The 27449-nt window shown below is 41.1% G+C and overlaps 1 long non-coding RNA gene across 2 annotated transcripts in view; it reads right to left on the reverse strand.

Moving 5' to 3' along the window:
• Window positions 1-2507: 2507 nt before the first annotated feature.
• LOC139186171 (uncharacterized) overlaps window positions 2508-27449 on the reverse strand; it is a 39325-nt gene continuing 14383 nt past the window's right edge. The window contains exons 3-4 of one of the 2 annotated variants that reach the window (XR_011569663.1): window positions 11033-11103; window positions 2508-2866 (exon numbers count right to left, since the gene is read on the reverse strand). This is a non-coding gene — a long non-coding RNA (uncharacterized lncRNA). Of the gene's footprint in view, window positions 3324-11032; window positions 11104-27449 lie in introns of both variants that reach the window. The other variant, XR_011569662.1, reaches the window with a different exon arrangement.

Here is a 27449-nt window from a genome sequence, read left to right on the forward strand (position 1 = left end):
GTAAGATTTTGGTGAAGGGAAGTTCAATGCCATCAATTGAAGGGGAAGAGGAAGTTCAGTGTCTCCTTTACAAAATGTTTTCTGCTAGTCATGAACAGCTGATGTCACATGAAGGGATTTAGCGATTTTCTAGATACGAAAAGATGCAAGGATAGGGATTATGAAGTCAGTTTCTGAAACTATCTCATTATCTTAAGACGTTTCCCACCAGTTTCCCTGGAGCACAGACTGCCTCTCTCCACCCTGACTCTTCTCAGGCGGTGCTGAAGGTCAGCCGCTGCAGCAGTCACTGGCAACTGCTTTTTCAGTCACTGGCAAATGCTCTTGGCAAGTTCCACTTTGTAGTTGACTCATGTGTTTTCTTCGATGTCATCTTCCTGCACCAGCCTACTTTTTCCATCTGTGCCTCACAGGTTCTTAGTTACCTTGATTCTTAATTTTGGCCTCTCCAGATAGAAAGAGACTCGTGAAAGTGATACAGAGGCAGTTTGAAAACTGTTGATAGAAACTGAGAGAGTTCTAACACTGCAGGACAGCATCTCCTAAAGCATTCTCAGGAGATTTCCAGGCCTGCTTCACTGTTGGGTTGAGGAATAGTTGGGGTTTGACTGGGGAACAGGGAACAAGGTGGGTGGTGTAGTGCGCTGAAAAGAGCACTCAGCAAACCAGGAGATATGTGAATAATTACTATATACAAAGCACAGAGCTAGACACGGTGGAGCTGTTAATATGACAGAAACCAAGATTCTTGTAGATTTGGAGATATACATTCATGAAAATGTAATCTTCAGCACAAGGCAGAATGTGGGAAAGACTGAATAAACATCCAAAGAAAGAATTAGGAGTTAAAGGAGAAAAATAATCCTGGACAGGGGTATTCCAGAGAAGAATCATGTAGGAGGTGGGGCTACAACTTTTCTTAAAAGGATGGCTTTAGATAGACTGACTTCCAGATGTCTTTCCAATTCATCCTTTCCACTCAAGACCACATTGTTGAGTCACTGGTCATTATTGCTTAAATTTTCTTTCTTTAAATTGTACAGAAGAATTCTCATTAAAAAATTCAGACAGAATATAATAGCAAAATATGAAATGACACATAAGCATATAAATACTGAAGGCTTTAATAATTAAAACAAGATTATATTATACTGTTTTGCAACTTGTTTTTGCCTTGAAAAATATTACTTGATGATTTTTTAATTAATTAGTTTTATTGTTGGCTGCACTAGGTCTTCATTGCTGAGTGCAGGCCTTCTCTAGTTGTGGTGAGTGGCGGCTACTCTTCTTGGCCATGCTCAGGCTTGTCACTACGGTGGGTTCTCTGGTTGCAAAGCAGAGGCTCTAGGGTACTCTGGATTTGGTAGTTGAGGTACATGGGCTTAGGTGCCCCAAGGCACGTGGAGTCATCCCAGACTGGGGATCAGACCCATGCCCCCTGCATTGCAGACGAATTCTTAACCACTAGACCACCAGGGAAGTACAAATAATTTTTTTGTATAACAAGATATACAGCTCATTCTTTGTCTTCCCTTTTTGCTTAGAATTTGATGAAAGGCTATTATTCCATTGACTTCTGGCCTCTTCCTGTACATTCTTTTCCCAGTTGCTGTCAGTAATATTTTAATGAAATGTTACTTCTTTGTTTTGAGTCTTTCACTAGCACTTGTGTTAGTTAAAATCTTTTGATGGAAAGAAATAGATGGCAAAACTCCAACTGGTTTAAGAAATAAATAGAATTGTATTGGTTCTATGTATTGGTTCATTACTGAAGATCCCAAAGTAGGGGGGCTTCAGATAAGTCTTGACCTGCAGGTTCAGTACAGTCATCAGGAGTCTGGATTCTTTCTCTCACTCCAATCTGTGTGCCATGTGTCAGTTTTATTCCAAGCCTGTCTTCCCTCCTGGCCACAGTGTGCCCTTTACAGATGCCTCAGCATTATCAATAATGCTTTTGGACCTCATTCTGTTTGGAAAATCTCTAGAACTATCTCCAAATGGAGACTAGGGGCTGATGGGAAATGAAGAAGCTATGCTAACGAAGCAGTCACACATTTACACTAAAGTATTTTGTTGTTTTGAAGTACAGATTACCGTTGACCCTTGAGGACTCCCCTGGTGGCTCAGCTGGTAAAGAATCTGCCTGCCATGCAAGAGACATGGGTTTGATCCCTGGGTTGGGAAGATCCTCTGGAGAAGGGCATGGCAATCCAGTCCAGTATTTTTGCCTGGAGAACTCCATGGACAGAGGAGCCTGGAGGGCTACAGTCCATTTGGTCACAAAGAGTTGGACCCAACTCAGCAACTAACACTTTCTTGAGTAACATGGTTTGAACATGTGTGAGTTCACTTATATGTGGCTTTTTTTTTTTCTCAGTTATAAATAGTACACTACTGTACAATCCTCAGTACTACACGATCCTCAGGAAAACACTAAAAGTCATTGAATGAATTAGTACATAAATAGGTATCATTTAAAAAATATATTTATTTATTTATTTGGTTGAGTGGGTTCTCAGTTGTGGCATACAGGCTTAGTTGCCCCAGGACATGTGGGATCTCAGTTCCTTGACAAGGGATTGAACCCATGTCCCTTGCATAGCAATGCAGATTCTTAACCACTGGACCATCAGGGAAGTCCCAAATAGTTATCATTTGTGAGTGTAGGGTAAAAAAATGGATTTAACCGTCATAAAAATTTACCTACCCATTTTTAAGAGATAGTTATTTCCCTTACTTTGCAGCTGAGGAAACTGAAGCTCAGAGAGGCTGGATCATTTCCTTTGGGTCACACAGCTAGACAGTGACAGAATCGGGTGCTTCTCTCTTCCGCTTGCTCTCTCTCTCAAGTCGGAGTTGTTCGGTTCTGATAAATGGTAGACATAAAGTTTCAGCATCGAGCATGATGTCTTGCTGCATTGCTTTAACTGCCTAATGGAAAAATGAACTGCTCAATCTACCTCACGAGTTTCCAGGATTAAGAGATAATGTCTGTGACTGTGCTCTCAAACACAGAGGTATGTAACACCATGTAAATATAAGATATTATTTTATAATTTTCTCTGTATTAATAGCTTCAGCTTCATAATTAGCTTAGGATGAATGCTTTAAGGAAGTTTAATATTTTTATAGGTTTGAAATGCATTTATAGAGCAGGGCTGTAGCCCCAAAGGGAAGGGAGGCAGCCTAATTTTATGGCCAGTGTACAGGGCCAAGACCAAGGAGCCTTGCAAGGCATCTTCGTTTTACTCTTAGTTCTCATTAGCTGAATTCAAATTCCAGTGGTGAAAGTACACAATTCTTCAGCTGCATAGAGACTGTCTCTGTAAAAGGAAAAAACAAATCTATAAATGTAATCATCTCTCCCTTCTCAGCTAATGTAACACAGTAGTAACTCTAAAATGGTTTTCTTTAGGTGCTTTTGTGGGATTTATTCCTCCTGGGATAGATTGGGATACGAGCAACATTTTGTTTCAATAGAGACCTTCTGGAGCTTTTAACCAGTTGCAAAGGGTGTCTCTCTAAGCCTGGACACAGTCCTGCAATAGAAATAACACAGGCTTTTAAGTCTTGAAAGAAACGAAAAGAGAAGACCAGTTGCAAATTGTCATTTCATCATCTTGTGGGGCAAATATTATATATCTGGGAAAAAGATTTTTTAAAAGTATGTAATTTAGGAGTGTCTAAAGGTGTTTTGGAAAATCCCATGGACGGAGGAGCCTGTTAAGCTGCAATCCATGGGGTCGCTAAGAGTCGGACACGACTGAGTGACTTCACTTTCACTTTTCACTTTCATGCATTGGAGAAAGAAATGGCAACCCACTCCAGTGTTCTTGCCTGGAGAATCCCAGGGACGGGGGAGCCTGGTGGGCTTCCATCTATGGGGTCGCACAGAGTCGGACATGACTGAAGTGACTTAGCATAGCATAGCATAGCAAAGGTGTTTTGTTAGGTCAGCTGTGTACCGGGAATTTAAAAGGAACGGCCTATAGACCTTTAAATGCTCCCCAGATATGGCAAGCTTAATCTATTGCAAATTATACTTCCCACTCCTTGACCTGGGAGAAAGGCTTTCTGTCTTGCTTTCAGTATTTAAAATCTGAAATAATATAGACCCAGCTACCTAGGGGTCTGCTTCTTGGCCTGGTGCTTTGTCAGCCCAATTGAGATGGGCAAGCTGGAAAGCAGCAAGTTCCCCAGCGTAACTCATGGGAGCGAGAGGCAGCGTTTTCTGCGTTTTTTCCAGAGGCTGGCTGGAGATATACTTGCCTTGAGTTTCCGCCAAGACACATCACTAAATAAGAGGGAGGTAAAATAAGGATAAGATTTAACTGCTTCTTTCCAGGGAAGCTTGGAGACAGTCTTACTTCCTTTTTTAAAGTTGGAGGCAATTTTATTTGTTTGGGCAAATCTTATGGGAAATGAATAAGTATCAAATGACATGCTTCAGTAGGCTGAAAATAGATCCCAGTACACGATTTCTTTTTTATTTATCAGCCATATGTATTTATTCCAGGTTTCCTTTTCACAGCCTCCCAGATTGGGAGAATCAGCGATAGTAATAGCTGGCAGGCACAGATCTTTTTTAGTTTGTTTGTTTGGGAGGTTACCTCCCAAATTTTTATTTTGAAAAATTTCAAACCTGCAGAATAGTTGAAAGCATAATGTGAACATTTTGCACATTTGCTTTCCTTCTCTCTTTTTTTTGGCCTAAAGTTGAAAAGTTAGGTTCATGTAGAATCATGAGAGTTCATCTCTAACTACTTTAGTATATATTTTCTTAGAACAAAAACACCCTATCATGGTCATATCCAAGAAATTTAGCATTGGTATGATGGTATATTGTAACATACAGTCCATAGGCAAATTTCCGCCAATTGTCCCAATAATGTCCTTTATGGCTATTTTTTGTTGTTGAATTCAAAGTCCAAAAAAGGATCCCATATTATATTTCATTATCTTGTCTCTTTGGTCTCCATTGACTTAGTACAGTTCCCCTTGCCTGATTTGTTAATTGTGCTATCAATATTTTTTGAAGATTCTAAGACAGATGCCCAGTAGAAAGTCCCACAATTTGGATGTACCTGATAAAGCCCCACCAACAGTACTGTGTATGTGTGTATGTATATACACACGTGTATATGTATGTATATATGTGTGCATACTCAGTAATTAAGCATGTCTGACTTTTTGTGACCCCATGGACTGTAGCCCACCAGGCTTCTCCATGGGATTTCCCAGGCAAGAATACTAGAGTGGATTGCCATTTCATATATATATATATATATATATATATATATATATATATATATATATACACACATACACACGTAGTCAGACAATAAATTTCAAGACCTACTGCTTTTCTGTGTGGTTATGTCATCAAGTTGATGTACAGTTAGGCTCATTTGTTTCTGCTAATATTTAATTTTAGAATTGCTTTTTGTAAATCCTTTTTAATTTAAATTTAATTTTTGAATATGTAAAACACTTACTTGGCTCAAAAGACAAAACTGTATTAAAAAATCTACTCAGAGAAGTCTTTATTTCTATTCCTATCTTTTTCCAAATTTCTACTTACCATTTCTCAGTAGTTTTTTCATTAATTTCTGGTTTATTCTTCCTATATTTCACTTTACAAAAGTAAGCAAATAAATTATATACGGATATATATGTATATATGAATTTTGTTATTGTGCAGTTGATAGGTCATGTTTGACTCTTCGAAATCCCATGAACTGCAGCATGCCAGGCTTTCCTGTCCTTCACCATCTCCAAGAATTTTCTCAAACTCATGTTCATTGAGTCGGTGATGTCATCCAACCATCTCATCCTCTGTCATCTCCTTTTCCTCCTGCCTTCAATCTTTCCCAGCATCAAAGTCATTTCCAATGAGTCAGCTCTTCACATCAGGTGGCCAAAGTATTGGAGCTTTAGCATCAATATCAGTTCTTCCAGTGAATATTCAAGGTTGATTTATTTGGATTGACTAGTTTGATCTCTCTGTTGTCCAAGGGACGCTCCAATCTTCTCCAGCACCACAGTTTGAAAATATCAGTTTTTCATCACTCAGCCTTCTTTATGGTAAAACTCTCACATCTGTACGTTACTACTGAAAAAAATCATAGCTTTGACTATATGGACCTTTGTTGGCAAAGTGGTGTCTTTGGTTTTTAATATGCTGCCTAGGTCTGTCATAGCTTTTACTCCAAGGAGCAAACATCTTTTAATTTCATATATACGCATAGATATGGGCTTCCCTGGTAGCTCAGCTGGTAAAGAATCTGCCTGCAATGCAGGAAACCCTGGTTCCATTCTTGGCTGGGAAGATCCCCTGGAGAAAGGATAGGCTACCCACTCCAGTTTTCGTGGGCTTCCCTGGTGGCTTAGCTGGTAAAAATATGCCTGCAATTCAGGAGACCTGGGTTTGATCCCTGAGTTGGGAAGATGTCCTGGAGGAGGGAATGGCAATCCACTCCAGTATTCTCGCCTGGATATTCCCATTAACAGAGAAACCTCGTGGGCTATTGTCTGTAGGGTTGCAAAGCGCTGGACATGACTGAGTGACTAAGCACACAGCGCACGTAGCACATATGCGTGAGTATATACGAGTGTCTCTATATGTGTGTGTATGCTGTACTATGCTGTGTTTAGTTGCTCAGTTGTGTCTGACTCTTTGTGACCCCATGGGCTGTAGCCAGCCAGATTCCTCTGACCACGGGGATTCTCCAGGCAAGAATACTGGAGTGGGTTGCCATGCCCTCCTCTAGGGAATCTTCCCAACCCAGGGATCAAACTGAGGTCTTCCATATTGCAGGCAGATTCTTTACCATCTGAGCCACCAGGGAAACCCATGTGTGTGTGTAACATATATTTCTGGTTTTCTGTCTTATGGTAAAGGTTTTATATATATAATATCCTTTTCCTCTGCTTTTTCATTTAATATATCATAGAAACCTCTCCATATTAGTTCGTAGATGTACTTCTTACTCTGTTCACAACTGAATGGTGTCTGTTGTGTTAGTCAACCTTCTCTGGTGGCACATTTAAATTTTTTCAACACTTTGCTATCAAAGCCTTGACAAGTAACCTGGTGCTTACTTGTACTCTACTTGTAGAGCTGTACTTATAGGCGTAACAGTGTACTAAAAGGTAAAATACACATGAGGTTTTGTTACATATTGCAAATTCCTCTCCATATGGTTGTATCATTCTGCACCTCTGTAGTGTGTGAGCATGTGTGACATAGATATTAACACTTGCTTTATCTTATGGAATCCTAACAACAATATTTTCAGGAAGATTATTTTATTACCCTCATTTTATGCTTAGGAGAGTAAGGCTCAGAGATCATCACAAATGCCTCCAGTTTCACATGGCTAGCAAGTGGCACAGCCAGGATTTGAACCCAGACTCAAGCAACTGACCACTTCACTCTATGCCTTGCCTGCATTAAGCGGCATGAATCATGTTTTGGTATCCTGATAAAATTCAGAAGAAACCATTTATTTCTAGAAATGAAGTTCCCGAAAATATCAAGGAAAACTAGAGAGTCAAGGGAATTTACCATCTCAAGGAATGTTGGAGAAGTAAGAGAACAGTCCTCATGCTCAGCCTGTTTCTTAAGGAGGTGAGTGTTCAATCAGTTCCTAGGTTGAAGCCAAAAATTCTGATCTAGTGAGTGAAGCTTAAAGAAAAGAAGCTTTAGAAAGGCCTTTTTGTGGAAACAAGGCCAGAGGGTACAGGGAACCACATGTAGTTCTGAGACAGAAGGTGTTGGTGGGAGGAAGACAAGCATTAAGGCCACAGATAAACGTTTCAAAATTTTAGGCAGGTTCTCCCAGCAGAGAGTGGGAGAACAAATCAGGAATCTGGAAAGAATCCAAGGACCAGACTTGGATGGTCAGAAAGGATGAAAAGGCGCAAGCTAATAATAATAGTGAGGTCAACCGGGGACTCAGCCTACAGAAGGCAGCAGCAACGATATCCCTGATGTCAGATGCAGATAACGTCAGGACCCAAGGCAATGGGGCCCAGAGCAGCTGGGATTTGAGAGACAGCCTCTCCAAGGACGTAACACTTGAGGTAAGGGGTGACAAAGGAGAAGGAACTGGCCATGCAAAGACTTGGAGGAACAGCCTTATTGGCAGTGAAAGTGAAAGTCACTCCGTCGTGTCCGACTTTTTGTGACTCCATGGACTATACAGTCCATGGAATTCTCCAGGCCAGAACACTGGAGTGGGTAGGTTTCCCTTCTCCAGGGGATCTTCCCAACTCACGGATCGAACCCAGGTCTTCTGCATTGCAGGCAGATTCTTAACCAGCTGAGCCACAAGGGAAGCCCAAGAACATTGGGGTGGGTAGCCTATCCCTTCTCCAATGGCTCTTCCTGACCCAGGAATTGAACCGGGGTCTCCTGCATGGCAGGCGGATTCTTTACCAACTGAGCTATAGGGGAAGGGAAGCCATCAGGGAAGCTATAGTTCCCCTTATTGGTAGAGGGAATAGCATGTAAAATGAAGACTGGTATGGCTGGGATATATTATTGATGAACAAGGGAGTAGTAATTGATGAGTAATTGACAGATCGGGCAGGGCCTTGACGATAAGGGTAAAAGAGTTTGTGTTTTATCTTAATTACATCTTGGTATTCTTGGGGGAGGCATGTTCCAGAGGACTTCTGAAATGAGTGGAATTTTAGTCATCTGAGAATGTATTTAAATTCAGTTATACAATATATGATATGTTCCAAGGAAATATAAATAGAAGTAATTATTACTGATTGTTAAGAATTTATTTATTTTTAAGTAAGAGTAACTCTTCTTTAAGAAACATGTAAAATGAAGCTGAACCTGAAGTTTGGCCAGCAGTGTGGGCTAAAGGACATTTACAAAAATAAATACATTGCTACTTACATGTACCACCTCCAGATAAGTCATCAACAGCAGTATATTCTTCACGTTCAAGTATGAATAAACTGCATTTCAGTAATACATGTGTAGTAAACATATTTTATTTCACAGAAAGAAGTAGAAATTTTAAAGTATCTTGTGTGTGGCACATGTGAAGCTTACAATGTGGGCCACTGATTTAAATAGGCAGTACCGCCCACCTCCACCCTGCTCATCAGATCTTCATTTTTTGGTGAAATCAGGTTAACAGAAGCTTTCCTTTGATTATAACCCTCATTTTGCACTCAGTATTTATATAGATTCCCAAAATCAGAGGAGTTTGTAATATTAAGTAAGAAATCAAGCTAAGAACATAAATCCTTGAGAAATAAAGAGAGTTAAAAAGTTGAAATATGCCATATCCTAATCATGAAACAGCTAAAATAGAGTAAATGGCAAGACTGTAACTGAGAAAAAATGTTGAAATGAAATGAAAGATGGCTAATATATTTAAAGTCATGACAGGCACATCAAAAATAAGGATAATTTAGTAACAAGTCAACTTCTAAGGAAAAACCCAAACATAATATTTAACATTAAAGCAAAATTATAATTAGCTAAGTAAAAATTCAGTAGGAACACTAAAAATGTGTGAATACATTTTACATGTCCTTCCTTAGGCTGAGCTCTAAGACATGTCAATTGTCCAGGTATCTTTAAATATCTAGGTGTTTGATATCATGTAGAACAGAAATGCAGACACTTGACTGAATTTCCTAGTTTTAGCTGGCTACTTAGCATCATATAGATATAGCTTGAACAACATCTTTAGATTTATGAATTAGGCACAGATAATATTTCTTGTAGGTAACATATAATGCAATAAAACCTAAAAAGTGACCATTCATCAGTTCAAGATTGTAGCTTATTATCTAAGATGACCGTCATATATATATTTAATAAGTATTTTTTAAAAAGTCATTTTATACTAATTTATCTGATAGATATGTTTAGCTAATGAAAATGCCCACTGAGATAGGCAAAATATTCAAGTTCTTTTAATGTAGGTAAAGAACTTCATTTACTGTACACAAATGGCCTTCTATAAAGGGGCATAACAACCTTCCCAGTGTCAGGGAAAGAGTTCCTGGACCACCAATACTCCTGAAGACGTGCTTTGGCCCCTAAGAACATGTGACTGAGATCAGAAGAACTTCAGGCTCTTCCAAGAGGCTTGCACCATTTCTGGAGGGATTCCCTCTTGGACTTTATGCAGATTCTATGGAGACTTTCGGAGAAGGCAATGGCAAGCCACTCCAGTACTCTTTCCTAGAAAATCCCATGGACGTAGGCTGCAGTCCATGGGGTCACCACCAGTTGGACACGACTGAGCGACTTCACTTTTCACTTTCACCTATTGGAGAAGCAAATGGCAACCCACTCCAGTGTTCTTGCCTGGAGAATCCCAGAGATGGGGGAACCTGGTAGGCTGCCATCTATGTGGTCACACAGAGTCGGGCACGACTGAAGCGACTTAGCAATAGCAGCAGCGTGGAGACTTTATCACATTCTGTGGAAGGACTGATGTTGAAGCTGAAATTCCAATACTTTGGCCACTTAATGCAAAGAGCTGACTCATTTGAAAAGACCCTGATGTTGGGAAAGATTGAAGGCAGGAGGAGAAGGGGAGGACAGAGGATGAGATGGTTGGGAGGCATCACCAACTCAGTGGACATGAGTTTGAGTAGGATCCAGGAGTTGGTGATGGACAGGGAGGACTGGCGTGCTGCAGTCCATGGGGTCGCAAAGAGTCGGACAAGGCTGAGCAACTGAACTGAACTGAACTGTGGAGACTTGGCATCCTGTCTGCCCTCTCCCCTGTACACCACATTCCAGAGTGTTGGCTTTGAGACTGGCTGGATCTGTGCCCACTTCCTGGGCACCCTATTCCCCCAGTGGGAATACCTATAGACTGTGACTAGTTCTTTCTTTTAAAAATGATCAGACCTACAATCTGGAAACGTCAGTTCAAGACTAGAAACTGTAGTCAGTCTAATTTGTTGGAGCATTCTAATGATACCCAGGGTCTAATTTAGGAGTTTATTCTTGATCTGTAAGGCAATAGGGAGTCATCATACATACCTGCTTGAGGAAGGGAGTGCCAAGATGAAAATGATGTTTGGGGAAAACACTGGTGACATCTTTGGAGTGACCTGGAGATACAGAAATGGAAGAGAGGCAGAATAAAAACACGATACATATGAATTTGTCTATCTCTGTCTACTAATTTTGGTTTTAGCAGTCAGCTATGTTATTAGTCTGAGTCAAGAACCTTTTACAGGTGATCTCAGTGGGAGACTATGATTGGCAGACTATAAATAAGTGACTGGCAGCCTGGTAAAGCACACACGCCTTGTCTAAGGGACCAGTGGACCTAAATGGAAGATTAGAAGGGGTGGTAAGTGTTACCTTGACAGAGAGGCGTGGTTAGCCTGAACAGTCACTGAGATCAAAGTTACTTGAGAAATGCTTCCACTGAACAGGTTGGTGTGGAACTAAGCTTATGGCTCAAGATTACTCCCAGAAGGGACCTTAGGATGGAGTCTAAAGGGAACTCTAAGAAGTATGCACAACCCATGTTTACTACTCTGAGTCCACACAGGAGGTAAAAAATGCAACCACTATTTTAATAAAAAGAATTTAAAGAATTGTTCAACACCTATTGTTAATAGGTACTACCAAAATCAAAAGGCCCAGAGGGAGCAGTAAGTGCAACTCCAGACTGCAGGAGGAGGGAGGAGGTTGGGATTACTAACATTGAATGACTTGGAGAGGGGGTCTGTATAGCTACCCCTGAGTCATGTGTTGAGGCTGGTCCTTTGAGGGTTGCAGAGTGGAATCAACAGCTATACTGGAACCAACCGTCAGGGTGAAGAAGGGCTGTTAGAGTGAGATGGCAGAGAAAAGTAACGTGACAACAGAAAATCAGAATGGAAGCAGGATGCAAACAGGAAGGAACAACTTCCCTCTAGCATCCCCTTGTGGGAGAGCATAACGTGGAGCTGCTGGCAAAGGAGGAGAAAAGGTCTTCAAGTCTCAGCCCTGGTGATGCCAAACAGAGTACACAAGGTCGGGTTTGATGCTGAGAGACAACAGTGTAATAACTAGGAAATTGGGTCATCGATACTGATTGGTGGAATGGGTGTCACGAGTAGAATGGTCAGTAGACACGGGTCACGGATGTTCTTTGACAGAACATGATTGAGACACATGATGAGCTTGAGGCCTCTTCCAAAAAGACCTACTTATCTTGAGATTATGAAAAGCTAATGGTGAATAATAAAAATCCCATCAATAGCATCATTGCAGGAGTACCTTTTATGTGCTAGGCTCAACTGTGGATATAATCTCATTTACTCTTCACAACCATATTATCTCCATTTTGCAGATGAGGAGAGAAGAGACAGGAAGGAAATCTAGCACATTATGATTGGAACCCGAGTCTGTCTGATTCTGAATTACCTAGGTGTTCTAAATTATCTAGTAGTTACCTATGTGGTAATTACTACTTGAGTAATCTTCAGCTTTATCAACTCTCTTAAAAATAGCAATCAATGATAGCTTTAGTAAATTTCAGCTATCTGGGGAGAGTATGTAAAAGAACATGGGGAAATTGAAAACTTGTGTTGGAAATGGGGGAACTCATTCAAAAAACATCTCCTCTATTGTGTGGACTTTGTGAGGGCTCCACAGGTATTATTCAAAAAAAACGAACCAATGCTCTTTTCCTATGTATATTTTTGTCTGGATCACTTTTCCCTTGTTGGTTTGTTTGGGCATGTTGTAAGCTTTTCTAAAGAGTTTAGTGATCTTTGGTTGATCATTCATGCTTTGGTATGAGGCACTGAAAACTGACAGAACCTGCATACTGTTGGTAGAGCTTCTAGACTAGAGTCTTCTAGTGGTTAACTGATATTTTGGGGCGGAATCAGCTAATGAAGAATCTGACTGCAATGTGGGAGACCTGGGTTTGATCCCTGGGTTGTCAAGATCTTCTGGAGAAGGGAAAGGCTACCCACTCCAGTATTCTGGCCATGGGGTTGCAAAGAGTTGGACACGACTGACAGACTTTTGCTTTCACTTGTTTCACTTTCTCTAAGTATTGGTAACTATAGGTATTTTCTCTGTCTACCAAAGTAGAAAAATTTTCAAATTTACAGAAAAAAATTTTAAGAATAGTGAATATACATATAATTTTTTCTCTATCATTTATGAGTAAGTGCTCTACATGATACTTCTGCGTGTATTTCCTATATATAAGGATGTTTCCTTATAAAATCAAATCATAGCCACCAAAATCAGAAAATTAACATTGCTAGCACTTAACTTTCAGACCCCATTTAAGTTTTCCCATAATGTCCATTGTGGAAAGAATCTAGGCTAGACTACTATGTTGATTTTGTATCTCTTAGTCTCCTTCAGTTTAGGAAAGTTCTTCAGTTCTTCCTCAACTTTTATTGGCCTTAACATTTGTGAATGTCAGATATTTTGTGCAATGTCCTTCTGTTCTGTGTTTTACTGATATTTCCTTCTGATTATTTTCGTGTTATGTGATGTGTCTTCAGCAGGAATATCACAGCAGTAAATTTCTTATGCAACCTATCACAGGGTGGTGCATAATTTTGACTTGTTCTGTTATTAGTGATATTAAATTTGAACACTTGAGTTAGGTGGTGTTTGCCAGGATTCTCCACAGTAATGTTACTTCTTTCCTTTTGTAATTAAGAAGTGTTTTGTGTGGGATGCTTCAAGCTTTTGTAAATATCCTGTTTTTCATCAAATTTAATTCATTAGTTGAGATCAGCATGAACTCACAGATTTGTATTTTCTTCAATGGTTATAATTAGTTGTGATATTATTTTCTATTGATGCTCAAAATGCCCTGGACTTGACCAGTAAGAGCTAAGATGACCACTGTATAGTTCTGATGCAGCCCCATCATTCCTGGAGGACTTCTTTTTCTCCAGCCACAAGATCATTGAGAAGCCAGGATATGATTTAATAGTCTCTTTTAGTAGAAAATACTATTTAGAAACCCTGATCTCTATGGTATATATGCAGCACTTAGGTTCAAACATGCACTCCAGTCCATCTTCCCGACTGCTCAGCTCTCCTCGTCCTGCCTAGTTCTCATACCCTTGGGCTGCCTTCCCTCTTTCCCCAGAAATGTAAAGCTATGTATCTGGTTTGGCCCCAGCTACTATTTGAGGTCAGTTTTTCAAGAAAGGAGGAGAAGAGGGAGAATTAAGATCCATATACTAAATGACTTTCTCAGAAAACTGGAGCAACTTCTAGAAGTTGGAGTGAGAAGGCAGAGCCACATGGTTGAGCCTCACTACAGTCTCAAGAATGCACACATACACGTGAGTAATATAAGTACATGCAAGTACTGTATAGCCTCTAAACCAAGTCAGTTATAATACTTTGTTAGGTCCTCAACCAAGAAGCAGGGCTTCCCTTGTAGCTCAGTCAGTAAAGAGTCAGCCTGTAATGCAGGGGACCTGGGTTTGATTGATCGCTGAAGAAGGCTTTCTTATCTCTTCTTGCTATTCTTTGGAACTCTGCATTTAGATGTTTATATCTTTCCTTTTCTCCTTTGCTTTTCGCTTCTCTTCTTTTCACAGCTATTTGTAAGGCCTCCCCAGACAGCCATTTTGCTTTTTTGCATTTCTTTTCCATGGGGATGATCTTGAACCCTGTCTCCTGTACAATGTCACGAACCTCATTCCATAGCTCATCAGGCACTCTATCTATCAGATCTAGGCCTTTAAATCTATTTCTCACTTCCACTGTATAATCATAAGGGATTTGATTTAGGTCATACCTGAATGGTATAGTGGTTTTCCCTACTTTCTTCAATTTCAGTCTGATTTTGGCAATAAGGAGTTCATGGTCTGAGCCACAGTCAGCTCCTGGTCTTGTTTTTGCTGACTGTATAGAGCTTCTCCATCTTTGGCTGCAAAGAACATAATCAATCTGATTTCGGTGTTGACCATCTGGTGATGTCCATGTGTAGAGTCTTCTCTTGTGTTGTTGGAAGAGGGTGTTTGTTATGACCAGTGCATTTTCTTGGCAAAACTCTATTAGTCTTTGCCCTGCTTCATTCCGTATTCCAAGGCCAAATTTGCCTGTTACTCCAGGTGTTTCTTGACTTCCTACTTTTGCATTCCAGTCCCCTATAATGAAAAGGACATCTGTTTTGGGTGTTAGTTCTAAAAGGTCTTGTAGGTCTTCATAGAACCGTTCAACTTCAGCTTCCTCAGGATTACTGGTTGGGGCATAGACTTGGATTACTGTGATACTGAATGGTTTGCCTTGGAAACGAATAGAGATCATTCTGTCATTTTTGAGATTGCATCCAAGTACTGCATTTCGGACTCTTCTGTTGACCATGATGGCTACCCCATTTCTTCTGAGGGATTCCTGCCCGCAGTAGTAGATATAATGGTCATCTGAGTTAAATTCACCCATTCCAGTCCATTTCAGTTCACTGATTCCTAGAATGTCGACATTCACTCTTGCCATCTCTTGTTTGACCACTTCTAATTTGCCTTGATTCATGGACCTGACATTCCAGGTTCCTATGCTATATTGCTCTTTACAGCATCAGACCTTGCTTCTATCACCAGTCACATCCACAGCTGGGTATTCTTTTTGCTTTGGCTCCATCCCTTCATTCTTTCTGGAGTTATTTCTCCCCTGATCTCCAGTTGCATGTTGGGCACCTACTGACCTGGGGAGTTTCTCCTTCAGTATCCTATCATTTTGCCTTTTCATACTGTTCATGGGGTTCACAAGGCAAGAATACTGAAGTGGTTTGCCATTCCCTTCTCCAGTTGACCACATTCTGTCAGATCTCTCCACCATGACCTGCCCATCTTGGGTTGCCCCACGGGCATGGCTTAGTTTCATTGAGTTAGACAAGGCTGTGGTCCTAGTGTGATTAGATTGACTAGTTTTCTGTGAGTATGGTTTCAGTGTGTCTGCCCTCTGATGCCCTCTTGCAATACCTACTGTCTTACTTGGGTTTCTCTTCCCTTGGGCGTGGGGTATCTCACTCATCTCACGTGCTAGTAAAGTAAAGCTTAAAATTCTCCAAGCCAGGCTTCAGCAATATGTGAACCGTGAACTTCCTGATGTTCAAGCTGGTTTTAGAAAAGGCAGAGGAACCAGAGATCAAATTGCCAACATCCGCTGGATCATGGAAAAAGCAAGAGAGTTCCAGAAAAACATCTATTTCTGCTTTATTGTCTATACCAAAGCCTTTGACTGTGTGGATGACAGTAAACTGTGGAAAATTCTTCAAGAGATGGGAATACCAGACCACCTGACCTGTCTCTTGAGAAATTTGTATGCAGGTCAGGAAGCAACAGTTAGAACTGGAAATGGAACAACAGACTGGTTCCAAATAGGGAAGGGAGTACATCAAGGCTGTATATTGTCACCCTGCTTATTTAACTTATATGCAGAGTACATCATGAGAAAGGCTGGGCTGGATGAAGCACAGGCTGGAATCAAGATTGCTGGGAGAAATATTAATAACCTCAGAGATGCAGATGACACCACCCTTATGGCAGAAATAAAGAGGAACTAAAAAGCCTCTTGATTAAGGTGAAAGTGGAGAGTGAAAAAGTTGGCTTAAAGCTCAGCATTCAGAAAACGAAGATCACGGCATCCGGTCCCATCACTTCATGGGAAATAATGGGGAAACAGTGGAAACAGTGTCAGACTTTATTTTTCTGGGCTTCAAAATCACTGCAGATGGTGACTGCAGCCATGAAATTAAAAGACGCTTACTTCTTGGAAGAAAAGTTATGACCGACCTAGATAGCATATTCAAAAGCAGAGACATTACTTTGCCAACAAAGGTTCGTCTATTCAAGGCTATGGTTTTTCCTGTGGTCATGTATGGATGTGAGAGTTGGACTGTGAAGAAGGCTGAGCGCCGAAGAATTGATGCTTTTGAACTGTAGTGTTGGAGAAGACTCTTGAGAGTCCCTTGGACTGCATGGAGATCCAACCAGTCCATTCTGAAGGAGATCAGCCCTGGGAATTTTTTGGAAGGAATGATGCTAAAGCTGAAACTACAGTACTTTGGCCACCTCATGTGAAGAGTTGACTCATTGGAAAAGACTCTGATGCTGGGAGGGATTGGGGGCAGGAGGAGAAAGGGATGACAGAGGATGAGATGGCTGGATGGCATCACTGACTCGATGGACGTGAGTCTGAGTGAACTCTGGGAGTTGGTGATGGACAGGGAGGCCTGGTGTGCTGCAATTCATGGGGTGGCAGAGTCGGACACGACTGAGCGACTGATCTGATCTGGTTTGATTCCTGGGTCGGGAAGATTCCCTGAAGAAGGAAATGGCAGCCCACTCCAATATTCTTGCCTGGAGAATCCCATGGACAGAGGAGCCTGGCGGGCTACAGTCCATGGGGTTGCAAGAGTCAGACACAACTTAGTCCGACTAAGACTAAGTGACTAAACCACCAAGCAAAAGCCAACATAGTATTTCCACACTCATTGAATGAAAACATGACTATAATGGTTTTATCCAGAGCTCTTCTTGGTTTCCTAGGAGCTGACTTAGAGACAAGGATTTGGGTGTAAGTGATGTGTTTGGGAGGTCATCCCAGCAAATACTGGGATAGTAGAGAAGAAGATGAACACAATTAAAGCTGTCTTCTGAGCAGTTTCATCCATCTGTGAGGATGTCTGGAGCTCAGTTCCTTAAGGGGAATCTGGAGGTCAGTGTGAACATATTTCATTTATTCCAACTGATGGCCAAGGAAAAAGTGACATTAATCTATTACTTCCTTGGTTGTCATTGATTGAAAATTCTGAGTGACATTAAGTCTCCAGAGTGGCCAACCTGACATCAACTCTCCAGTGTGATCACAGACTGATGGAAACTCCTTGGGCAGAGAGTTCTAGGTGTTGGCACGCAGTAAGTGATTTAAGACACACAAGAGGATATCAACAGGGCACTGACCACATTTGCTATAAATGCTGTGTCTTTTCAAAGCTCTGTACTCAAAAGTGCTCATACTACCTTAGGGAGATTTTCAAGGGTGTGTTAGGTTATGCTGTAATTTGTGTTATACCCCAGTGAGACTCCAGTGAACCAGAAAAACCTAATAATATATAAAACACATATATAATGTATGTAATAATACAATAATAAAAGCTTATAGTATCTCATATTTTGAGTTCTTACTATAGTATGTACTATATATTTTATAATATTTTATAAACATATTTATGCAGTTATAATATTGATAGTTATATATTATATATAACTTTATATATTTTATACAGTTACTCTTAGAATATTTTATACAGTTATGATATTTTATACAGTTAATTTTCAAAGGGACTCCTTAAGATCAGTGTGTTAAGTATTTACATTGATGTATAAGGAAACTAAGACTTTGAGAAGGTTAGTAACTTGCTCAAGATGGTACTGCTGAAAGTGGTTCTGTCGGGTTATAAATGGAGGCAGGGAGGCTCCAGAACTACCAGCTTCTCTGTTTGCTAAAGCAAAGCCGTTGGAGCTTCCCCAAAAGCAATAGAAAGAAGATCTCTGAGGAAGAATCACTAAAATGCTCCCACAATCAATCATCTAGTGAAGAAACATCAATCAAGTGATGAGGAAAGCTGGGATTTAGACAGGAGGCCTATAAATGTAAGTAATCAGCCTTAGGTTCTAATTGGAACCCTGGTGTAAAATTTCATCCTGCAGAAACCTACTGAGTTCAAAGCATCAGTCACATCTCTGGAACTCACTTCCAGCTTCTAGGAACTACTAACGAGGGAATCTCAAATAATGCAACCGGGATCTAGAGGCTGGAAACAGGCTGTTTGCTGTTTCAGGACTCTGACCTGAGAGTTGATATGTGTAAGTCATACTCTTGAGGTCTTTCACTCACTTTTCAGTTAAAAGAAAGTTATTATGCTTGTTCCTTTTGATTCAGATTCTGACAGGTAGACATTCTTTTGTTTTTAAATTTTTAAACATTGAAGTAGAGTTGTTTTATAATGTTAATTTCTGCTGCACAGCAAAGAGATTCAGTTATGCATGTATATGGAGATACACAAACATACACACACACATATACATTCATTTTTATTTATAATCTTTTTGTTATGCTATTTCCAGTATCATGGAATATTGAACGTATCCCTGAGCTATACAGTAGGATCTTGTTTATCCATTCCATATACAAGAGCTAACATCTGCTAACCTCAACCTCCCAGTCCATCTTTCTCCCAACCTTCTGCCAGTTGGCAACTACAAGTCTGTTATCTATGTCTGTGAGTCTGTTTCTGCTTTGTTGATAGGTTCTTTTATGTCAGGTTTTAGATTCCACATATATAGGTATTTGCATCTTCAAAATAGAAATTCTTCTCTTGATGAAGGTGAAAGAGGAGAGTGAAAAAGTTGGCTTAAAACTCAACATTCAGAAAATGAAGATCATGGCATCTGGTCCCATCACTTCATGGGAAATAGATGGGGAAACAGTGGAAACAGTGTCAGACTTTATTTTTTGGGGCTCCAAAATCACTGCAGATGGTGACTGCAGCCATGAAATTAAAAGACGCTTACTCCTTGGAAGAAAAGTTATGACCAACCTAGACAGCATATTGAAAAGCAGAGACATTACTTTGCCAACAAAGGTTCATCTAGTCAAGGCTATGGTTTTTCCTGTGGTCATGTATGGATGTGAGAGCTGGACTGTGAAGAAAGCTGAGCATCAAAGAATTGATGCTTTTGAACTGTGGTGTTGGAGAAGACTCTTGAGAGTCCCTTGGACTGCAAGGAGATCCAACCAGTCCATTCTGAAGAAGATCAGCCCTGGGTGTTCATTGGAAGGACTGATGCTGAAGCTGAAACTCCAGTACTTTGGCCACTTCATGCAAAGAGTTGACTCACTGGAAAAAACTCTGATGCTGGGAGGGATTGGGGGTAGGAGGAGAAGGGGATGACAGAGGATGAGATGGCTGGATGGCATCACTGACTCGATGGACGTGAGTCTGAGTGAACTCTGGGAGTTGGTGATGGACAGGGAGGCCTGGCGTGCTGTGATTCATGGGGTCACAAAGAGTCGGACACAACTGAGTGACTGAATTGAACTGAACTGAACTGAATGCAAAAAAACCTTATTTTCAATGTAGAGAACTACTTCTTGTCTCCAAAAAATCTAGGAAAAAAGGATACTGAGTATTGATTGTAAAGTCAATCTAAGTTTAATTCTGCATGAAAGTGATTGAAAACCATGTTAAGATGTTACAGGAAATGTCCACTGCATTTTAAAATGTCTTTAAGAAGGTAAAAAACTGTCCTTGGAACATAGGTACAGTATGGTTGAATGGTTGAATACGTATTTTGTTGAAACCAGGCCACTTCCTATTTTAACTAGGAAGATTTTGTTTCAACTTTAGTGTAATTTTAAATACGGTATTGAAAAATGCCGTTGTTCATAGGCATTATATATGTTTGAGCTGATGACCTCCTTAAGTGGGTGCCTTAGGAAAGCGAGTAGGCTATGAATCTTAACGTGGATCTGAATTGAAGAGTTTTAAGGGTTTATTAGTTCAAATGTACAGAAATCATGCAACAACGGGAATTAGACAGAAATTACCCAGGGACAAAAATGTAGCAGGGAGGACAATACTGGCTGAATTAAAAACTCTTTCTACCAGCCACACCACTTTTCACAAGACTTTTCAAACTTTGAAGGTGCCAAGCAATTATCTAAGTTTTCAGGCCCTGGACTGAACTGGTGGACTGTCATTTAGCTTTGGGTATTGCTAGGGCCCGAATGGATGAGGGAGACATGTTTCGATTGTACTCAAGACCAGTCATGTGTTTTGTATAAAAAAAATAAAAAAAAATTTTTTTTCTTTCTCATGAGAATACATTTTGGAAGAGCAGATCTTGACTTTACTGAGTCTTATACTCTAGTGATCTAAGTGATTACTCTAGTGATCTAAGTGATTAAAGCTCCCCTACTTCCCTCCATACATTCTGAGTAATTGTCTTAACTTCTTTCTTAGCCCTATACAAGGAAACTTTCAAATACTTACTACTTAAATCCCAATAAAGTAAAGAGATAATAAAAACAAACGAAAATGTTTCCATCTGGAATCGCTTAGATTTCAGGGTGAATAAATTGGCACATACCTGGTGGAGCTCTGGGGCCAAAACCTGAGCTTCTTCTGTTCTGTTTTCATTCCTTCCTACCTTCCCCCCCACCCCCACCCCCACTGTCAATTTACTACCCTCTGCTGATTTTCTGGGAACTCGAGTCTTCCTGATGGCCATTTGTCACCCCCTCAGCTTCCGTGGCTGTTGGCTATGGATACCCCAAAAGCATCAAGGTGAAGAAAAAAAAATGAGGAAAGAACAATTAGCTGAATGTTGTCTTCCAGAATTTCAACTAAATTTGGAAACAGAAGCCAAGTGGCAAAGTAAAGATTTTCTTCCCATGGATCTTCTAATTGCCCCCCAGAGGCAGCCGTTGGGATTGCTGAGGATGTTAAGCATTCAAGGTGTGTTGACTGCAGGCTGATAGTCATCAGGCAGATGGCAGGGAATCCGCTGGAAGGCTGAATTTTCTCTGATGCGGGGGAGGGCTGACAGCACAGTAGTTAAGTAGGGGTAGCTGTCAAGGAAAGACGCTTTCCCTCCCCTACAGGGACAATTGAACCACACACTTCCCGGTTCCCAGTTGCCCTGGGCGTTTTTCTCTGTTACAGCATTTCACTCCTGAAATGAATGACGCTTAGCAGGGAAGGTGTCTTTGGTAAGTATTTTACAACAGTGCAGGAGTTAACAGTTTCTTTTTTCATTAGAAGTGAGTTTTGGTGGCTTCGTGACTGGCAGCCTGGAAACTTCTTACTTCCTTTTGATGCAGTGATCTCATAAAGGGTCTCCTTTTCCCAGACATCTGCCAAAGGGAAGGTTATGCTTCTTTCCTTTCTTCCTTCTGCTTTTTTTCCCTGCTTCTCTTCCCTCCCAAGTGTCATAAGAGGGATTTTTGCAACAGTGATAGATACTAGATAATACCATAAACACAACCAACAATGATTTATTTACTAAGATATGTATGTGTGTGTAAGAGAGAGAGAAAGTTTCAAAAAGAGCTTGGGTGACGTGTGAGGTAAAAACTATAGCTCATTGAAAAAGATAACATAAAGGAGAGGAGAAGAAAGAGAATAGTAGTCACTTTACAGTATCAGTGAACATACCAATTGTCATTTTAAAAAATGTACATCTGCTGCTGTTACTATTCCACTCAAAGAGAAGTCGCTCAGTTGTGTCCGACTCTTCACGACCCCATGGACTGCAGCCTACCAGGCTCCTCCATGTCCATGGGATTTCCCAGGCAAGAGTACTGGAGTGGGGTGCCATTTCCTTCTCCAGGGGATCTTTCCAACCCAGGGATAGAACCCGGGTCTCCTGCATTGCAGACAGAAGCTTTACGTCTGAGCCACCAGGGAAGCCTCATAATTAATTAAATTAAATATTGTCAGGGTAATTCTGTGGCAAGCCCCAAGGTAATTCTGTTGCAAGGAGGATAATACACTGTCCCAAATTCAGAATGTGTCCTCCTTAAGAACCGACACTATATCACTCTTATGGCTGCCTAGAGCTTACCTTGGGATTTGGCACACAGAAAGCACTGGATGAAGATTTGTTAACTTGTGTTGAATAAAAGTTAGTAGATTGCTACATCATGAACTCTGCAAAAGTATTTGTGAGAATTAGGGTAATGATTATATGTACGTGGAAGCTGATCTATATGTTATTCTTCTGACCTACACTTCATTAGCACAATCACTCTTCTGCTGGTTGATGCACCTGAGACGTTACCAGTACGTAAAGGATCATCTGAAGCATCCAAGAACAATTTGATTATATTCTGCATAATTTGAGTATTTTTAATCTTGAGGATATTTTACTGTACTTTAATTCTTTGAAAACTGGCAATCCATTAAGGATCCAGAAGATAAATTGCTAGAATCAGAATCTTTAATTAACCAAAGCACCGAATGTGCATCAATTAAAAAACTGTTTTGAGGTGGACAGAGTGGGGCTGGAAGGCTGATTTCGCAGGTGCTAGATTTGTGATCTTGCGGAGGTCCTTGACTCTCTCTAAACTTTGGATTCCTCATCTCTATAAAATGAGAAGAGTAGCATCTCCTCCCTCCAGGGCTGTAGGGAGGATGGAAGGAGGTAACGACTGTGCTCCGCACAGTGACAGGTACTCGATAACTACTTCAATAAGTAGCAGGAGTAGGCGTCCGTAGCCGCCCTGGTGTCTGTACCGGGTTCCACATTGGCTGTGCCCTGTGATTATTTTGTAGAAGATATACTCGGAGAGAGGAAAGCCTGGGTGTGTACCAGCAGGCTTTCTGTGTTTCTGTTCTAGGGTTTGAAACTTCATCCTAAGGAGGAAAGTGATAGGTAGGGGTAAAAGCTTTCCCAGTGTTTGGCAGCATGTTATTAGTATCAGGGGTGGAATTAGTCTGGATGTATATTTTTCCAAATACAATACGTTACTTTCGAAGGTGGAGCTATACACATCCCTGTGTTTTCCCTCCAGTCCCACAGGCAGTTTGAGATCAGTTCACTGAAAATGCCATCTGCTCTTTGTAGTCAGAAATGAAAAGAAACTGAGTTTTCAGTCTCACTCTGAGATTTGCATTTGAATAATAGGTGTCAGGTTTATATTGGTACCCACTTCTTTGAAGTGTGAAGTTAAATGCCTGTGGCTTCACTCAGTACTGGAAGCAAGGCATTAATATCATAATTATCTTTTTCCTTAATGAGATGATACTGAGAAGCAGCTTTAGGAAAACTTATTGAATAAGGTGTGGAAAATGAAGAAAAGATGAGTTGGCTGCCTTTCCTTTCTCTCTTTTTGTGGGCCTTAAGTTGGAAAGAGGAAGAAGAATCCATGTATTGTTGCTTGAAAGCTTAGGCTACTTTGCTTGGATGCCTAGATGCTTTTCTGTGAGCTAGATAAAGGCTGAAAGTCTGAGGGGCTCTGTCTTCTGACAACAGTTGGCGTTGTAGGGCTGGACCACTGAGAAAGTCACTGCAGAATTTCTAAAGTATTGCAGATTCTCATTCTGATTCTCATTCAACCTTCTCAGATTCTCAGATTCTCATTCAACCTTCTCCACCTGCAATTTCAGGGGTCTGTAAGACTGTCCTTAGGTTCAACAATTCACTGGAAAGACTTGGAGAAGTCAGAATAGCTGTGATATTCATGGTCTGCGTTTGTCACAGGGAAGGATGCAGATGCAGTCAGCAGAGGGAAGAGCTGCAGAGAGGGGGATCCAGGACACAAGAGCTGGGGCGTCCAGTGGTCCTCTCCCAGAGGGGCTATGTGGACAGGGCCTATTTTTCTCAACACGGTGTCTCGACACATGTGCTTCGCCAACAGGGACGCTTACCCGGTCTTTAACGTCCAGAGTGTTGTTGGGGCTCAGTTATGTGACAGATGACCATCCCTGTGGCTGACCTTAGTCTCCAGCCCATCCAGGGGTTGAGCTGAGGCCACGTGGACAAGGTTCTCCACCACAAGTCATTTTGTTAGTGTAGACTATCTAGCACCGCCCTGCACCCCGTCCTCAGCCCCAACAAAGATACTCTTATCAGTGGACATTCTTAAGGTTTAGAAATTACCTCCCAGTGCTGAGGGCAACGGCCAAACCTAAATCTGGGCAAAGTTAATCCTGTCCTGTATACCACACTCTGACTGCTTCCAAAACAGTAGGAAGTATAGTAGCAACAATACTTTTGATGCTGCTGCTGCTGCTAAGTCGCTTCAGTCGTGTCCAACTCTGTGCGACCCCGTAGACGGCAGCCCACCAGGCTGCCCCATCCCTGGGATTCTCCAGGCAAGAACACTGGAGTGGGTTGCCATTTCCTTCTCCAATGCATGAAAGTGAAAAGTGAAAGTGAAGTGGCTCGGTCGTGTCTGACTCTTAGTGACCCCATGGACTGCAGCCCACCAGGCTCCTCTGTCCGTGGGATTTTCCAGGCAAGAGTACTGGAGTGGGGTGCCACTGCCTTCTCCATTTGATACTGATATTAAACAAGGTGGCTCCACAGGGCGAATTCAGAAGCAGCATAGCCAGTGTAAATTCAACTTATTTCTGGCCCCTTGATTTTCTGAAGGAACTTGCAGTTGTCAGTGATACTTTCTATGTAAGATTCTGCTGGAATTAAGGATATGGACAAATTGTAATCTTACTGCCCTACATACTCAGGCATTACTTCACCGTATCATAAAAGAGCCTGAAAACCTGTGCAATTTTACTTAAGGGATTTCCTATAAACATTATTTTCCTGATCCTGAAACCAAAGTTAGCAATGGAAAGCAATATCCCCATGTCTGGAAGAAAGTTCTTATTCCTGCCAGCTTCAACTAAAAGAGAATTCTTTGCAGACCCACTCATCCCAAACACTGCATAAGGCTCTTTTGGGACTTATCAAGAAACCCATATGAAGAAGTTGTGGGAGACTGAGCCCTAATCAAAGTTTACATTTTCCCACGACATTTCAAGCACACCTGTTGTTAGGGTGTATTGAGTTATTTATTATCAAAAGTTCATGTCCCTCCACATCTCACCTCTCTTTTTATACTCAGTTATGAATTACAAATACAAATGCCTATGGAACTAGGTGTGTTATGTGTGAAATAGGGCAGTAGATGACTAGATATTACTGGAGAGAATGGCAAAGTGGCAGTTACCAGTCTGCTATAGAATTCATGTTCAGATTTTGCAAATATTTTACAGGCAAGTGAAACAGATCTTTTGACAGAAGTGACTCATGAGTTTGGGACTCCTATAACAAAGGGATACAGGAGCAAATGCCCATATATTAGTAGGACAGAAGATAGAGTTTACTTTTTGGCTTAGCATTTCAGATATTTTCAGACTATGCAATCTGACTTAATGTTGGCTGTAAAAAATCAGTTTTCCAACTTTCCTACAAAATGTAAAAATAAAAGCTAAACAAAGAATTGTACTACATAATGGATGGAGGCATCAAGCAAAAGAATTATGATTTCATCCTATTCATTTTTCATTCTTTGTGGTAGGGACTTGACCAGGAAAGGAAGAAATTGAAACCAAGCAGGACCCTGTGGAACTTGTGGGTCAAATCCTTTCTATGTCCCATTTCTTGTTTGTAGGAAATAGGCTTCCTTGATCTTCCATGACTTCCAAAGGGCAGGTTCAAATAGTTATTAATCGTGGAAGGGAGGGGATGCAGAGACAAGGCAGAAGCAGTCAAGAAAGAGTGCTGCTTTGGGCTGGGTTCTGAGGCCACCCAGGGGAGTATATAATATATACCCAGGGGAGTATATAATATATACCCAGGCGAGTATATAATATATACCCAGGCGAGTATACAATATATACCCAGGGGAGTATACAATATATACCCAGGCGAGTATATAATATATACCCAGGGGAGTATACAATATATACCCAGGCGAGTATATAATATATACCCAGGGGAGTATACAATATATACCCAGGCGAGTATATAATATATACCCAGGCGAGTATACAATATATACCCAGGCGAGTATATAATATATACCCAGGCGAGTATACAATATATACCCAGGCGAGTATATAATATATACCCAGGCGAGTATACATATATACCCAGGGGAGTATATAATATATACCCAGGCGAGTATACAATATATACCCAGGGGAGTATATAATATATACCCAGGCGAGTATACAATATATACCCAGGCGAGTATATAATATATACCCAGGCGAGTATATAATATATACCCAGGCGAGTGTATAATATATACCCAGGGGAGTATATAATAACACTTCTGAGTTACTTTGTAGACCTAAGGCCCTCATCCAGGTGGAGGATGATGACTTCAGGCTGAGCACAGGATTCCTGGGATACTTCTCTATCACCTTACCACCAGCCAATCAGAAGGAAGTCACACACTCTGCACCCCATACCCCACATTTTGCCTGTAAAAACTTCTCCCTCACAAAGCATCAGAGAGGTAGGTGTTTTTGAGCATTAACTACTTGTTCTCCGTGCTTTGCCCCATAGTAAGCCTTCCTGGGGAGAAGGCAATGGCACCCCACTCCAGTACTCTTGCCTGGAAAATCCCATGGACGGAGGAGCCTGGTGGGCCACAGTCCATGGGGCCGCTAAGAGTCGGACACGACTAAGCGACTTCACTTTCACTTTCATGCATTGGAGAAGGAAATGGCAACCCACTCCAGTGTTCTTGCCTGGAGAATCCCAGGGATGGGGCAGCCTGGTAGGCTGCCGATTATGGGGTCGCACAGAGTCGGACACGACTGAAGTGACTTAGCAGCAGCAGCAGCAGCAGCAGGCCTTCCTGTGCTCTAAATTCCCATGTTTCAGATTATTTGGACTTATTGTATGTCCAGTACTCTTGCCTGGAAAATCCCATGGACGGAGGAGTC

Source organism: Bos indicus, chromosome 12 (assembly GCF_029378745.1).
Source record: "Bos indicus isolate NIAB-ARS_2022 breed Sahiwal x Tharparkar chromosome 12, NIAB-ARS_B.indTharparkar_mat_pri_1.0, whole genome shotgun sequence".
In the NCBI taxonomy this organism is placed as follows: Eukaryota; Metazoa; Chordata; class Mammalia; order Artiodactyla; family Bovidae; genus Bos; species Bos indicus.